This window comes from Electrophorus electricus, chromosome 2 (genome assembly GCF_013358815.1).
Source record: "Electrophorus electricus isolate fEleEle1 chromosome 2, fEleEle1.pri, whole genome shotgun sequence".
Taxonomy (NCBI): Eukaryota; Metazoa; Chordata; class Actinopteri; order Gymnotiformes; family Gymnotidae; genus Electrophorus; species Electrophorus electricus.
Window position 1 is genome coordinate 22,452,376 of NC_049536.1, and position 18,445 is coordinate 22,470,820.

An 18,445-nucleotide genomic window follows, 5' to 3' on the forward strand; every position below is an offset into this window, starting at 1 on the left:
TGTTTCTTGTGCATTATACATGAATCCACTTTGTTTCTAAGTATGAACTGTGTTCACACTGCTATTCTCACATGTTGACATATTTAAACACTTTTGGATTTGGATTTCGTTCCCTGTCTTGTTTCTGTGCCTTTTGGTGGGATGATTTCATTCTGAATGAATTTTACGTTTGGTTGACATTGATTAGTATGTTATAGCTGTCCATTTTCCCTTCTCCAGCATCTAATCGTAATTGAAGTTGGCCTAGTGGAAATCCATAAGGAGGCTGAAATATTGATTTTTGCAAGTCTGTGTAGATAACATCATTCTTTAGCCCAGAAATATGCAAAAAAAAAAAAAGGCAACTGACCTGGATTTAGACAAATGTACATCATTCTGGACGATACGGTACATTTGTCATCTAGTTATTGGAAAGAGATAGTCAGGTTAATCAAGATCAGATATAGTAGTCAAGTGTAGTTGAATTCTAAAGTGAATTAAAAAACCAAACAGTAATTCAAAGATTAAGTCAAGAAAAAAAAATGCAAAGTTTAATAACGATACAACAAAAAAATATAATAACGTTAGCATGTAATTTACTAAAAGACAGTCCACCATTAGAACATATAACAGAACTTATATGGAGTTATGGGACCCATGTACATGACCACTCAACCACTGTTGGGCCCCTGAGCAAGACCCTTAACCTTCAGTTGCTCAAGTTGTACTCAGTCATAATTGTAAGTTGCTTTGGATAAAAGTGTCAGCTAAATGCTGTATGAAAAAAATGTGAATTTTGTGCATTCCATCAACAGACATGATGCCTTCTGAGGATCAAAGGTAAAGATTCAGGTTCAGAAACAAAGTCCTGCTATGAGTTTGTATCACCCTGTTGGTTTCACTAATTAATAATGGCTGTGAGCTAATTAGCAAAGCAAGACACTCTAAACAATATGTTGTGAGACTGATCCAGCCATAAAAATGCCATAAGGAAAAAATAAAGGCTTTAATGTAAACATTAGCTAGCTACACTTAAAAAAGAAAAGGTGCGAGGTTTTTGCATGTCAGGAGCTGATAAAAGTTGACATTAATTACATTAATACCATATGTAATTCCTATATTTACATAACCTACCTCACAAGCTTATTTTGAGGTTAACTACTGAGACCTCAGCATTGATTCTGCCATTCCCAGTTGTTAAGTGAGAAAACTCAGAAGTCCTGAGAGAGGACATGGCACACATGTACCTACTAGTCTAAAGATTGGCTGCATGTCACATGACTGATCACAGCATGAAGGTAGAGAGCTACTTGACACTGTGGCAGTGCTACATTAATGGGAACTGAACGTATTTGGTTTAGAAAGGGCTTAATACCACCATTGCTACAGAGTGAAAAAGGTTTGGGGGTGTGACATAACCATTTGAGGTGTGCCATAACATTTAAAAATGAAATGTTAACACTAATTAAGCTACTGTCCATATGGCCGAGAATTTTTTTTAAACCAGTGTCTCGGGTGAGCATGCAGAGAGAAGAAAAGCGCCAATGACCGGAAGCTTGAGGTATCACAGGGATAATAGAACTGAGGAAGGAAACAAATTCTCATCCTTATCAGAGAATGTTCTGTCTTTTAAGAAAAGAAAGAAAGAGACCACTTTAAAGCTAGTACCCTATGCTCCAACCCCTTATCAGAGAATGTTCTGTCTTTCAGGAAGAAAGGAGACCACTTCAAAGCTAGTACCCTATATTCCAACCCATTATCAGAAAATGTCCTGCAGAAAATACAACTTCCTTAGCACTTAACAAATGTAGAATTTAGAGTGGCTGTTCCACTCCGTGTTTAAATGATCAGGATGCTTTAAGCAGGCAGTGTTCCGGTCACCTGTCAAAATCCTTAATTGAGACCCATGCCCTTTTTCTCTGATTACTAGAAAACAGTCTATCCCTGGGACAAATAGAAAGAAGTTTAAGGTGTAGAATGTGGCAGGTAATATGTAACGCATCACCGCTGCAGCGCTCTATAAACCTCGACACTAAAACAAGTTTACAGCTCAGAGTGTTCCTAATACTGGCTGAAGTTGATTTTTAGGGTGGCTTATTTTTAGGGTGGGTTAAAAGTGCTGACATACCATCAGAAAGTGCAAATGCAGATGAATAATTCCTGTATTTTATCAGTGTAATAATTTGTCTTTCACTGATTTAGTAATGTAATGAGGATACATAGAGTTATTCACATAACAGTGCCACCTGCACAGAAATGCTATTTCAGTCTCTTTTTTTTTTCAGGTGCCCAGTAACTAGACAAACAGCCCCGGGGACAAAAGTCTGATAGCTGCTGTGTACAAACCATCCCGGGGAGAGAAGTCCAAAGCAGAGGGAATGACTACTACAGCACCACCTAAAGCAACCTTTCACTCAAAATACATGTAAGCATAGGGTTATCTTCTATGGAAAAACAAGTTAGAAATACATAGATAATGCAATATAATTTTTTTAGATGTTATGGGGGATTTAATAGTGTATAGTATGATGTTATGGGTGATTTAATAGTGTACAGTATGATGTTATAGGTGATTTAATAGTGTATAGTATGATGTTATGGGTGATTTAATAGTGTACAGTATGATGTTATAGGTGATTTAATAGTGTATAGTGTAATGTTATGGGTAATTTAATAGTGTACAGTATGATGTTATAGGTGATTTAATAGTGTGTAGTGTAATGTTATGGGTAATTTAATAGTGTACAGTATGATGTTATAGATGATTTAATAGTGTATAGTGTAATGTTATGGGTGATTTAATAGTGTACAGTATGATGTTATAGGTGATTTAATAGTGTACAGTATGATGTTATAGGTGATTTAATAGTGTATAGTATGATGTTATGGGTAATTTAATAGTGTACAGTATGATGTTATAGGTGATTTAATAGTGTATAGTATGATGTTATGGGTAATTTAATAGTGTATAGTATGATGTTATAGGTGATTTAATAGTGTACAGTATGATGTTATAGGTGATTTAATAGTGTACAGTATGATGTTATAGGTGATTTAATAGTGTATAGTATGATGTTATAGGTGATTTAATAGTGTATAGTGTAATGTTATGGGTAATTTAATAGTGTATAGTATGATGTTATAGGTGATTTAATAGTGTACAGTATGATGTTATAGGTGATTTAATAGTGTATAGTGTAATGTTATGGGTAATTTAATAGTGTATAGTATGATGTTATGGGTAATTTAATAGTGTACAGTATGATGTTATAGGTGATTTAATAGTGTACAGTATGATGTTATAGGTGATTTAATAGTGTATAGTATGATGTTATAGGTGATTTAATAGTGTATAGTATGATGTTATAGGTGATTTAATAGTGTACAGTATGATGTTATAGGTGATTTAATAGTGTACAGTATGATGTTATTAAAGAATTAAGTATCATTTTAAATATCATGTTTTAGGCTAAGCCTGGATGAAGCAAATACGTCATATCTCAGTGTGTGCTGTGCACATCCTGAAAGGCTTTGAAAATCCCACAGGCCTTAGCAGGAACACGCGAAGTTTCACTACTAATTTGCCTGTTAGTATTACGCGGATTGATTTATTCTAGCTGATGCCTCAGTCACCTGATGATCCAAAAATGACTTTTCTCGCAAGTAGCAAAATAAATGTAGACACGCGTGTCCTGCTGAAGTAAGGATTGTTGGAGCAAACGTCAATTTTCATATCCACCTTGCACAGCCAGAATGATGACTTGGGCTCTGCAGTGTTTACTACCTGTTATGACGCTGAAAATGTGGGTTATGCACTCACTTCTAAAGATTTGGCAGCTAGTGTGGTACCAAATCAGCCTGTGCTGCAGCACAGTGAAAGTCTGGTGAGCGTTTCCCGCGGGTTTCCGTCCTGCGCCGGAACCTCTGAAGGCTTTGATGGGACACCCACGTAATGTAAAGCGTCTTATGGACCAGGGGAGGAAAGGTTCTGTTGCTGGTGTGCATCATATTTGCATCATATTTTTGCCACGGTGGTTTCATTCAAAGAAATAATAATGCAGCAGAAACAAGCATGAATGTTGACGGGTGAAGAATCGTGCGTGCGTGGGCGAGGGAACGCTCTTGGCCCGCCTTGGTCACAGAAGCATGTGTTCTGTAGTAGCCAGAGACTCCCACACAGGTGAAACCCCTGCGCCAGTTATCTGCTCGTTTACCGTGACGCGCAGGTGATGGTCGAGCTCGCCGTTGACACACAACGGGTACGGTGCGTGTCCATGTAATCGCTCGGGTTGAAGAGGGAGAAATGCCACTAGTGACAAAACCTTCAAGCCCAGGACTACGAGTGTCGTAATTCTGTTACCACCTGCTTTTTTCATGCCATACCTTCATCTGGCTGAAAATTCTCCCAGGGCGATAATCGGATGAGAGAAAGTTGAGAGTCGATAATGACTAATGAATATGCAGCGTCATATTAAATTATAGCAACTGTAAGACCATCGGTATGCCCTCAGTACCAGATCTGCTACTATATTTGTTCTTGTTGTACATATTAGAGTATAGCGTATATTATGGTTTAAAAGTCTGGATCAATATACCATTTTCACCATGTCAAGCATTCTAGATGTCTAAAACGCTTCAAAAAAGTTAAAGAAAAACATATTTTAGGCTTAATTTTTGGACAAATAAAAGAAAAAAAGAGGCCCTTATTCACTGAACATGCACCTCTAAAACAGAATGTGGAGGCATAGCCGCTGCACTTTTCCATGTGAGTAAACATAAATAAATGGACATAACAGAAATAAATATTAATGTGATTCTGTTTCTGAGCTGAACCTATATATCTGAACCTTTGTAAAAGAGTGAAAGTGCTTGCCACTGTCTGACATCACTGAAGTAAATATCATTAATGACATGTGTGGAGTGTGATTTCACAACTGGTACTGTTTGCCCCGGCTTTATTTTACCATAAACCCCAAACACTTGTGCCCCATGTCTCCCAGCATCACGCTGAGCTATTCTCGAGCTTTTTATATGGAGATATTTTGCCTCTTCTCATTATATTTCTAGTATCCGTTTGGGTATTTCTTGCTCTTTTAATGTGCAGTTATGTTTCCACTTTTCATCTCAAGGTCATTGTTTCTCCCTTCCCGAATTGTTCTTTTTTTTCCCAACCCAAATATTAGCTCATGAATTTGGTTATTTTTTCCTTGAGAGAGCTTTTTTCTTTTTGCTGTGCCGATGGAGCTGTCAATCTCCAAGCCCCTGCAGAGTTGTTAGGAGCTGCTAGTCTCTGACCTAGGGCCACTGGCTATTACAAATGTTTTTTTTCTTTCCTCAGATTGAGATTTAGGGGATAAGATTTGATTGGCTTCTCCTGAAGGCGGCATTTCTACTAAAGTTTTATTCTAATGTTATTCATTAAGTGACTATGGATTGCAGGAAGATTTCAAGTCTTCTCGCTGTGATAATATGTGAGCACTAGAGAAATGGCCCTGTTCCTGGTAGATCTACATGCTGAATTATGCATCACACATAGACCGCTTTTTACTAGAGTGACTGCAGCCCCTGGTTCCACAGTGGCGAGTTTAACCTCGGCCTCCCTGCCCTCTTTTAGATCACAACGTCTGTCCTGTGCTAGACCTCTAGAACTAGTCTCATTATGTCCAACAGGTTCTAATTGGAGTTAACATTTAAAGTAAGTATTTCATTAACAGGAATACTGTTGGAAGGAATACTGTTGCATAACCAATGGAAATTAAATGGACTTCCAGTGGTGTAAGAGGTGAAATAATTTGAACCATTTTTTTTCCGCTGTAAGAACAATCAATTTCATTCATTGACTTTCGTAGTTATTGATAGTCTAATTTTAGTTCCAGTGTTTTTTTCCTTATTACTTGGTAAGGCTAGAGCTACTACAAATTAAAAGTGTTTATTTTGACATTCATTGTCCTAGTAGGATAAAATATTAATTCTCTATATTGCTTTTTAAAAAAGGTTTTCTTAAAGTCCTTAAGGAATTCCGTCCATAAGCCTGTAGCATACGTCAAGGCTGCTGGTCCAGATTTTCAAATGTTTTGCAATTCTGTTTACCAAAACACATTATAGCGAATCCAATCATCATTTGGTGTATTGAGTATTACTCTGGACATGCAATTTACAGGCATATGGACATAAGTACTCTAGTGTTTGGAAACCAGACTTGGAGTGATTTAAAGCATAATGTTGGTGGGACATTCATGATGTGGGTGGGACATTTATAAGGCAGACAGGCTGAAAACCCAGTGACCTGTGTAGGACACTAGCATGACACTGCCCCACCGACCCTGAAACACTGATGTGAACAAGTAGGAAGTTAATGTTCCTTCTGACACTCATGTATCGAGGACTAGAACACTCTCGTTAGCCTCCGCTACAGGTCTTCTCCCTATCTCTCTTATCTGCAAGGATTCTCAGAAACTGATGGGCGGAGGCTGCACTCTCCAGAATCCGTAATAGCTGCAGTCCTTTGTGGTCTGTGGCAGGTGAAGCGCTGCTCTCTCTCTCTGTCAGGGCTGCACCCGCCAGCCGCACTGACCCGCACCCATCATCCACCTTTCTGTCAATCCTGCCACTTTAACAAGCCCCTCCTTATTCTTGTCATCTCGCCTGCCTTCCCCGCTTTCTGCAGGCCGCTCTCGAAGCGCGTGTGGAGAGGCTGGCTGTCTCGGCCTCTGCACGCTGCTGTTGGCTTTCGGCTCTTGTACTGTCAAAACTCTTTTGTGTCAGTGCTTACTTCAGAAAAAAGCCAGACATGCTGTCCCTATATATGGAATCGGATTCTAATGATCCACATTTTTGAGCAGAATTGGTGGTGCATTATGTGGTTTAACCTCATTAGACGCGAGTGATGCTATAGCTGCTGGCATCTAACTGATACAGCTTTACGCTGATGAGGTTATTGGTACAAATGTTCTTATGTCTTAGAAGTTGAGGCAGGCAGGGAACAGACACAGTTTCAATATTATGGCATTTACTATCCATAGGAGGGGAAGAAGAAAAATTATGAGAACAATTATGCCAGGCAGATATGGCAGATATGGCAGATATGGCTCTCACTTGTTTTTCAGCATTACGCACATGTCTGTTGTCTACACTTGAGTCAGCCCAGAGCCAGAGAGGCAAAAGACAAGCTGGAAAACATCTTAAATATTTAGGTATGTGATCAACAAATGACATATTAGCTATGTAATCAACAGACACAAGTGGAAGACAAGCATGCTATCTATCTATCTATCTATCTATCTATCTATCTATCTATCTATCTATCTATCTATCTATCTATCTATCTATCTATCTATCTATCTATCTATCTATCTATCTATCTAGATAGATAGATAGAGATAAAAAGCTACAATATGTGTTTCCCAATTATTGAACTATTCTAGGGCCTGTCATGTTCTGTTTTTACAGTTATATCTTTCACTTCAGCCAAACAACTATGTAACATGGAAGACAGTGTTAAAGACAGTGTTAAAGTGTTAAAGACAGTGTTAAAGTGTTAAAAAAGCTTATACATCATTAAAATTCCTTCTTCTGAACTCTGATATAACAGGAGTATTGATACAGGGTACTAAATGTGCTTGAAGTAAGACTTTCAGTATTATAACTATAGCAATATCCAAATGCTATAGTTGAGGACTTTGGTGTAAGTCCTGATATAGGCCATAATGCAGAACCCTGGCTGTCTGCCCTGCTGTCCTTTTGAGTAAAGTTTAACTAGGTCAGCATGCATAAGCTGGCATCCTTACCAGGCAAACAAAGATAGTGTATACCCTGGCCTTATTCAATTTGCAGTCTCTGTAAAATAAGCTCTATAAAGGTTTGGTCTTGATATTCAAGGTTCCTGAATAGCCTAGTTATGGCATATGTTGCAAATATTTTAAATTTGTAACCACTCTGCTCAGGTGTACTGGTAATATATGTGATCATTTAATGAAAGATGATTGTTATTTAGCTTTTTAAATATAGCTAAATAATCTTTATAGATGTGTTTAAACTCAAATAAAACGTATTTGTTTAGTCGGGCATAGTTTGTTGGACCCCTGTTTCATTTATTTAAACTTTATTCTATTTTTATGGTTTGTTAATGTTTTGTTTCATTAATGATTTATCATGGAACTCTGTTATTTTCTGCATCATAAAGCCCTTAACCTGGTCTAGGGAGCCCTGGTACCTCTCTGGCTCAGCCAGGGCGTGCGCTCAGTACAAGGCTCTGAGGTTTGGTTGATGTGTCGAGCAGGTGGTGATGAAAAGGCTTCAGACTTTCACCTGTGTTGTAGGTCAGCCTGGTGTTGGTAGAATGATGGGCCACCTGCTGGATCCATAGTAGTACAGGTGAGGATCAAAGAACCAGGAGATCAGAGAGCAGTAGTATAAAAGCTGATGATGTTTTGTACTTCTTCTGCTGTGACTACTTCCTTTGACCACTGCCTGTCTGTACTATGGGTTTTGCTTCTGGCCTTATTTGGATTTATAAGTAAACTTTCCCTGAAACTGGACCCTAATGTGGTGTCTGGGTTTGCTTCCCCACAGAATACATCACCACCCATGGGCTCAGCAGGGATATCAGAATTACAAATGGCCATCCAAGCCCAATGGAGATACCTCAGTTGTTTTGAGACTCACCTCTAAAAGTTCCAGTGCCCTGGAAAACATGAGCCAGGAACTACAAAGTGACATCACTAACCTGTTCCCAAGTCTGGAACCGGCTTCTGCTGCAGCCAGTGAAAATATAAGCTCCCCCATTAGGTTAGGTTTCTATTACAGGTGTCTCCGTAATTTTGTTGTAGCCCGGGAGCCTTTCCAGCAGATGCTTCAAAAGTCACTTTCCTCATCTCCCTCTTAAAGGGGAAAACTCATAAGTAGGTGACTGTGATGTGAGAAGCACAGACCTCAGAAACACAGACATCTGCTCAATTTGAAAAAAAATTAAGGAGGTATTTGACCATTTCAACAGCAGGAAGGACCCAGATGAGCAAGTGGTGGGCTTCACCACTTGGAAGAATATATTGCTAAACCCTTGATTTTAGCTCATCCCTGGATGTTTAATAATGCATAACACATAATCTTGAGTTTTCTTGGGCCACTGGGGACTTAACAAAATGGAGCAGCGATTGTCACTCTAGTTGCTTAGCCATGGCTATACAGGCCACAACGGTGGACAACTCAGATAATCCTTGTAAGATACTTTTACCTCCTGAATTTACCCTACAGTGATTTCGCTGATGTATTAAGCAAAAAGAATGCAGCCACACCAAGCTAGTGACTGTGCTATAGACCTCCTAACAGCACCACAGCTCCTACAAATCTTGTGTATCAAAAGATTAGGAACATACTTTATTCACATGATGTAGAAAAGCTAGTCCATGCATTTACCACTTCAAGATTAGACTACTGTAATGCTCTATTATCTGACTGTACTACTAAGTGCTTAAACAAGCTCCAGCTAGTTCAAAATGCAGCAGCCAGAGTTTTTACTAGAACTAGAGAGTTTGATCAAATCACTCCTATCTTAGCTACATTACACTGGCTCCCAGTAAAATTTAATATTGACTATAAAAGACTTATAGACCTACAGAGCACTGAATGGTCTTGCCCCACAGTACCCTGGGAGCTCCTAGTGCATTATGATCCACCACATCATCTTAGATCAAAAGGTGCAGGCTCTACCGCAGGGGGCAGAGCCTTTTCCTATAAAGCTCCCACACGATGGAATAACCTTCCTGTAAATGTTCGAGACTCAGACACAGTCTCAATATTTCAGGCTAGGCTGAAAACCTATCTGTACAGTCAGGCATTTTATTAACTTCTTCCCATCTTAGGTAAAGGTGTAGATTTAGGGGTCCATGGGCATTGAGAGTTATGGTAATCTGGGATGTTATGATGCTGTCACTTCACCTCTCTCTTGTCACTCAAGTTTGTTGAGTGAGAGTGGTGGAGTGCTGATGTTCCAGGTTGCACTCATGTCTGTGTTTCCTTCTGGCTCTTTCCTTTTAGCTGTGCTACTATAGCTAGGTCTGCCGGAGTCCAACTTTGCACATTATAGTTCCCTAATTTACACACCTTTGTACCAGGACATGCCTAATCTATTCTCTCCTTCTGCCGAGGTACACCAATCCCTGATGTCATGATGTTACTGAGCCTCAACGCGTCTCAACTGCCATGGCTCCTCCCCCACCCCATGATACCCCCATGATGTAGCCCACCACACCTCCACCCCAGCCAATTACTTCTCCATTGATGTCAAAGAAGGCTCCTCCCCCCATGAGTCACGTGGTATGGCCTGCGCGTGCAGGGGGACTCACATGTGTATTATTCGTATCCACGCCCCCCTGCAAAAGCACACACCTGCACAGGGTTTAGTGTTAAGTGTTTGTCTGTATCAGTGTGTGCTCCCTTGTTGGTCATTGTCGCTACGTTTGTGTTAATGTCTATCTCTGTAGCTGTAACATTAGTTTGTGTAGTCCCTTGTTATAGTGTATGTGTTCTTCTTTTAATATTAAGTGTAGAGTCATGTGTACTGTAAGTGTTATGTGTGAGTGCCACCTATGTCATATATGTTTAATGTTAATAAATGTCTTGCACCTTTCTTTGAAAAAGTTTAACCAGTTATATGTAAATTCTTTTTTTAATTTTAAGAGATAGTACAGCTTTGGGAACCTGTTCTTCTGAGATGGAGCAGTGCTATCACAAAGGCATCACACAAGGAAGAGATGAGGAGGTTATCAATATAGGCTGAGATATCATCCCAAAATATTTTGCCCATGGATAACTGGAAACACCTAGCATCTTGTTACTCATAGGTGTGATTGACTGTCACACAAAGACCGTCACCCAATAGCAACCACGGAAGCTAAGAGAAGCGGGTTTTAGCTTTCTATTCAGGAACACTGCTACATGACAAATGAGCATTGTCTGGTAACTAAAGGCTTGCGTATTCTGCATCAGCTAACAAAGAAAATGAACAAGATCTTGTACAAAGACATGAACAAGCAAATAAAGAACTTTACTAACATTCTATGTAGAATGGTGTACAGGTAGTTATACTCGTTCTGATACATTTTATGTGGATGTATTTTAACAATACTCAATGCTATCAAATGTATCATTTTAGTATGCAAGAACCCCATTAACAGGGAGATCATGTAGGGAAGTGACCAGCATGATGCGCTAGCTACTTAGGAGGCATTGGTAGTTCAGCGGTTAAGATATTTATCTACTAATCAGAAGGTTGACAGTTCAAGTTGCAATTGGGCCCTGGAGCAAGACCCTTGACCCTCAAGTGGTTTTCAGTCATAATTGTAAGTTGCTTTTGATAAAAGTATCAGCTAAATGTCATAAATATAAATAGAAACGGCCCATGCACTGGTTTGGGGAGCAATAATACCTCTCTGGAGCAGCCACCGATATGATGAATTGCTGTGGGGTTTGCTTGACAAAAAGGTTTTAGTCATCCTTTGTTGCAGGTCTGTAATAGTAGTCTGCTGTTGGCCTGTGTGAGTGAACGCTGGCTCGATCCATAGGAGTCATTTGTAGGGACTGGGACTGGATAGGCTCTATTTGCAGGGCATTTATTGCAGTAAGGCTTAATAGGGAAAATAAAGGACAAAAACCCAATAGAAGGGCAAAACCCAGGGTCAACAGGCTAGGGTCAGAGGTCAGAGAGCTGCAGGACAAAAACACAATCGAAAAATCGAAGAAGAGGCAGGGCAAAAATCAAGACCAGGAGGCTACAAGAATTCTGAAATGTCTCAGCATTAAGGCATTGGGAAAACAACAATTCACAATGAGTTAGAGTAACTCTAGAGTTTAAATAGGGAAGTAATTAAAGGTAGATGGGTGTGTAAAGTTAGTGTTCAGGCAAGTTGGTCATGTAATCATGATTGAGTCTTACGGACAGAGCTGCAGGCAGAGATGACAAAGATCTTGTGTTCTCTCTTTTCCATTATGGAAAAGAATTCAAACGTGAATCTAAGCCAATGTGGTCAGTCTCAGTCTTACAGAAGCGTTGATTCAACCAGATGGACCCCTGAGGGGAACTGTCAGAAAATGCACAGAAATCACAGAAAACAATTGTGTCTGTTTCATCCACTGACTGCATATGTGTGTGCATGCGTGCCTATAAGTGACAACCAAAAAAAATAAAAAATATAAAATAGAGCAAGGAGGTTAGAAGGCAAACTCATTTTCATTGATTGGTTCACATTATCAAGTTTCTGGCCCAAGAAGGCATGCAATTCACCTTGGACAGCATGACAGAGTGGCGTGTGGAGCTATCTAGCAAGCACCCTGACATTTTGCCAGCAAAAAAAAGCATCTTCAGTTCCCACAATGCACTGCCTCTGCAGGCGTTACGGCCTCACCCACTAGCACTGAAGAGTTTGGAGGAAAACAGGCTGAACTAGATGCACAAGTGAGATTGTGGCTGCACTTCTCCAGGGTGGCAGATATCAGCAGAGAAGCAAACTGAATTTAAGTAAAAGGAACGATTACACTGAGGTTCGAACCTGCTTAGCTGATAAGGGAGGAAGAGTTAGTGGCTCATGTCTGGCAGGTGTGAAATATTTGTTTTCATAAATGACGAGAATGCGGAATTAAACCCATCATCAGCCAAGTGGAGAGCATGATCTTTTCCTTATCATGGCATCCTTTCAAACATCTGACAACACAGACAGCGATCGTTATCGTTGTTTTCTAATAATCACCGCTGCATGTTAAAAGGAGTGCGAATCAAGACCTGGTAAATGCATGATTACATTTGCATACATCTGCATGCTAATAGGAGCTCATTTCACATCTGGGAATCTGTGATAGTTCCAATGGAGTCTGATGCGTTGCGCTCCGGAAAGGGCCCGCCAATCAGGGCCCCTCTTTCACATCATAAAGGTTGAGCAGACAAGAGATGGGTGTTTCTATTGCAGCGTGGCTGACGGAAAGTTCAAAATGAAAGCAAAAATTTATCACCATCCTCAAACCATCTCTCTCTTTCTCTCTCTCTCTCTCTCTCTCTCTCTCATGCCAAGCAGATAGTAATGCACTTTTATGAGTGCGCAGACCAGAACTAGCTGAATGGGCACATGTGAGATTCTGCCACACTGACCCTCTCGTGCCCTGGACTCTACTGTTTGCTTTTCTGGCACACTAACACTCTTAATTTCCCAGGCATGCCACCCTAGCACTCTAAAACCCTTAGGTTCTCCTGGACTCCTGCAGTGTAGTAGTTATCTTTCCTCGCACTTCAGTATGCTGTTTCAGTATTCATTCAGCATTCAGTATTTATTCTTCAGAGAAAGCAGGACTGGATATATCAGAATGCTCACAGACAAACCCATGCGACCAGTTCTTTTAGGTCCTGAGGTGTCCTGTGTATTGACAAAAACTGGCAGTGGAGAAGAAACCCGTTCTCTTAGGCTGGGAGGGGTGCTAATTACTGTGGTCTAGCTTGACAGACACTGCAATGGATCATTAAACAGAGTATGTTTTATGCTCAATTTCTTCACTTAAAGCACAAAATGAGCTAGCTTTTTTTTTTTGTCTTGCTAATTTTATGGAACTATGTGATCAGAGCAGAATGATGGTGTCTCATAAATCTACCTAATTACCATTGTATTTCTTTCTATGCCAGTAAGAAAAGGCCTGTTCAGTGAATAGACATGATCCATATGGCCTGTGTGTTTCACTGAGAGCTTGCAGCCTAATTTGTAGATTAGGGTCAGTTTATTACGCCATCAAGAGTGGGAGATGAACATGTTCACAAGCAGCGTAGAAACAATAAGCCCATTAGACTATAATTAAATAAATAAAAAAACTTTTCTCTTTTAAATACACAGAAAGTAAACTATCACAAAGCTGTACACGCATAGAGGAATATTTGTTGTTAAATTGCTGCGTTTGGCTGGCATCAGCGGGGCCTGGGTTTGTTGACTCCAGTGGCGTGAGTGTATTACTCGGTGTATGTGCGCTGAAGCTGCATGGAAGCCCTTGACAACCAGGCCGCATTCCAACTTGTCATCTCCGTCACTGTCACCGACGTATCCATCACATCCTCTCTTCATGGATGAACGTTCCCAATCCCCTATGGGAGATGGGAGAAACGTCTAGGCATTCGGTGATACACAATTTGTGTCATTACACTGATAAATTATATGCCATTTTAATGAAATGGTACACACAAACACTTATCTGTCCAACGCAGCAAAACAAATCTCATGTCATTGGAGACAGATGAATGAAGAAAGAAGGAAGTTTTGAATTCATTGCTAAATTTAACCTAGTCTCATGATACTGATATCAGAGAGAAAGGAAGAGAGAGAGAGAGAGAGAGAGAGAGAGAGAGAGAGAGTGTGAAAGTGAGCAAGATCTAATCTGAATCCAATTCAGCCTTTTTCCTTTGGAGGTCTACACTATCTTCATAAAACCTCTAGTCTCTTCTAATCTTCAACACAGAAAATCACACAGTGTTCAGCTTTTTAATGCACTGTTCTCTCAGACTGACTGAGGAAAAGCATAGGTATACACTACCCCGCTGGATCAAATCATTGGAGTGTGCTGTTGCTCCCTTTTGGATAGTCCCATATTAAAGTACTCATCACAAGCTGCATCAAAGCCCAGTAGTTATTTCACTGCCACTGTGATGATGGGAAAATACAGATTCTACCTCCAGTTGTTTTGCTTGTTATAGTGGGTTCATTTGCAAAATGTTGATGCCTTTATGATATCTGGAGTATCAATCTCAAGACATGAAAGTAACCCTTGGGTGGAGGCTCGCCTGAGTCCATCAGTTCTGTAATGGCTGCTGAATGCTGTACTCTTCAGTTTGGATCAAGTAGGCCTGAAGCGTTGTTTTCTCCAAACCAATTCTGTCCTCACGTTTAAGACCAACTGCCGTAACTCACATGCATCACTGCATATAATAAATTACACAGAACAATAAAGGAGTATATGGTCAAACAATCATTTTTGAGGAGGCCCACAAGCACTAGACACAATTCTGCTTACACACTCTTCTGTAGAGAGTCATCAATAGTTTCTATGTTTTAGTACAAAGACTGTCTAAACTTTCTAGTAACTGAACAAATCCACTGGTCAGCAATGATTTTACTTCCTGCAAAACAAACCTTTCATTATATTATTTTTGTGCGATGAATACACATATGTTTTCAGAATTTCTCTGTCATCCATAGTTTGTTTTTGTTGTTGTTTTTCCAGAATACTCACATGTCATTCTGTATAGTATGGAAAAGCAGAACTAAGGAACATGGATCCTCTCTATGTTGGAAAAAAAAATTCTGGACACAGAAGAGAAAATTTCCAGAGGCCAATAAGTGTAATAAGTGTAATAACAGCTTTATTTAGGAATTAGGAATTAGGAATTTAGGAATTAATTTATTAGGAAGTAGTATATAATGAATGTATAATTAAATTGCCCTGTCATTTAAACACCATATGTAATATAAAAACATATTCAGTTTCAGTGTAAAATGTACTATAAAAATGTACTATAAAAGTACTATAAGGTCCATATTTTGGTTTGATACACAATAAAAGCTCATATTTAGTTGACCAATTTGATTTTTCAAAATCAAAAAGAAAAATGAAAAAAAAAAAAGAATTTGGGTTTTTAATTTTGGCTTTAGCAAATGGGGAAAAAAATCATTCATTGACTAAGAATAAGTCACTGATGACAGTGAGTGTTTGTATGATTGTACAAGTTTCAGGCAGAGTCTCATGCCTGGATTTTTTGTTTTGTCATTAATTTTCACTTGTCTACGTGTGTCTAGCTATGAAGATAGTGTCATGCCCCCCCAGGTAATTTGTCTCCCAAGAGGCTCTGGGTTGCGAATTCAGGTGTCTCTACTGATTACAGCTAACAGTAAATTACTGTAACAGATAGGCAGGCGGGGCTGGACACAAGGGCGTAGTCGAAGAATCTTCATTAAGCTGACTGGCATAATGACAAAGCAAAAGAACAAAAACAAAAGAAAAGTTAAATGGGTTCCCAAAAAGGGTAAACACGACACAGAAACAGGACACAAAAACAAAAGGAAACTGAACAGGAAAACAGTAAACATGAGAACACGCGTGAAAAAATGAAAGACCAACAGAGGAGACACCAACACCAATGAGACACAGGTGTAACAAATCAAGGGTGGAGAAAAATAAGACAACAAAGGACCACAGGCTAGGCATCACCATGGGAACCGTGTGGAGCATCCATAACAATTAGCTTGTCCAAATCTAGTGATACCAGATTAGGCATTTCATTAAAAATTGTAATGTAACCATTATTTTGATATTAAAATATTATTTAAAAAACAGAGTATAAATGCATTATAAACATCATAAACATTTAGAATTTTTTTTATATCTCTCGTGGGATCCAACTAGTTTTATTTTGTTGTTGTTGTTGTTTGCATTGATCTTTTGTTGCATTGACCTTTTGTACAGTCTCCTTGTCCCATTAGACGTATGGATTCAGGTCACAATCGCTGTCATGCAAAAATATTTTCATATTTTTATCTTAAATTACTCATCCTTTATTTTTAAAGTGAGTTCATGTGACTGTGTCTTGTTAGATTCATCGGATTCTTATAACTTAATAAAACACTCATACAGGTATGTCAATTTACAAGGACTGTTAAACAAATTAAGCCTTATAAGAGTAGTAACCAAAGCAAACCACAATGGCTCACCTTACATCTGCCAGACACTTTTTATCCAGGGTGACAATCATGACAGTATATAGCTTGAGCAGTTGTGTGTTAAGGGTCTTGCTCAGGGGCCCTGCAGTGGGACTTGAACAGGTGATCTTCAGGTTACTAGTCAAGTACCTTAACCACTGAGCTACTAACAATGGGTACAGCACTGCACTAACACGTCTGGAGATGCTGTTATCCAGAGTGACTTACATATATATTATTTATATATCAAGCATTATATTAAAACAGAACAGACATGATGCTGTCAGAGATTTTGTATTCTTTTGGCAGCAGAACTTACTGCTGAATTTTAGAAGTTCTATACTTTTGTTGTAATAAAGATTTATGAATCCCCTTGTTTGTTCTTGCATGAGACCCATTAGGCTCAACTGTGGAGAAGGAAAGATTTTGAGAAAGTTTGAAGGCATATTACAGAAGATGGTATCCCACAATTGTAGCTGTGGCTGTCCTACCCCAAACTTAAATGACAATGTTCAATTAGACATATTCTCAGAGCAAGGAGATTTCATCATGAGCTAAGTAGTTTGCTTACTCCCTTCTGAGAACAGCTTCTGTTTCTAATTACCATAACTCCACTCAACTTCACTTTTATTCAAAATCCTATGAATGTCAAATCATACATGGAACTGAAGTCCTAGTGAAATGTACTTAATTTAGCTCATATTTCTGATTTATAATAATTAATAATATGGGAATCCAATTCAAACATACTTTCAAAGTTCAGCAGAAGCAAATAGTGAACATGGGAGTTGCTAAACGTTAGAACTACTTATCAGCATTCCACATCACGGAGGAAGAAACAGCCCACTGTAGGCTCACAAATCAAATTTGTGCAAACTACTGCCAAACTTGAATCAGAATGACCCAAAAGTACACATGGAAGAACCAGATAAAAACAGTATCACTCTCAGAGATTTTCTCCAAAGATCCCCACAGTCCAATGACAATTATACTTATTCTTGAATATTAATTACCTAACTCCAAAATTACCTTCTGCTCTCTCTCGCTGATGACACCACCATGTTTTAGTAATGTTACTACTATTACTAAAACCAATATAATTTTAGTAATGTTTTGGAATCTTCTAGACTTCCAGAAACATTGTGGTAGCCTTTATTATTTTAGAAAGACAAATACATTATTTTAAATAGTAGTACATAAATATATTTTCAAACTATGTGAGCGTGGGCAACTCACATCTTTTGGTAGCATATCTGTGTTGTAATCCAGTTGGAATGTACAGCAAAAATAATGCAAGATAATAAATAAAGATAAATCATTTAAGATTCCTGGTGTAGATTTTTTAATAACAGAGATCAGCAAGTTTCTGCTGAAAGGAATTAATTGAGGACTGTGATTTAAAAAGTCTCAAAAACTTTCACCTAAAACTGCTACGGGTAATGTAACTAGCATATCATTTTCATACTTTCATACATAAATGTAAAAACATGAGGCTGAGAAGGAATATCACCACAAGGAAGGGCAAGAGAGGAATGATTATTTGTGCTTCTTTTGGGCCAACACCTCCTAGTACATTTATGGCATTTAGCTGATGTGTTTATACAAAGTGATTTACAGTTATGATTGAATACAACTTCAGTAACTGAGGGTTAAGGGGCCCCAACAGTGACAATTTGGCTGCAGTGGGACTTGAAATGGCAACTTTCTGATTACAAGTCAAATACCACAACCACTGAGCCACTACTAAC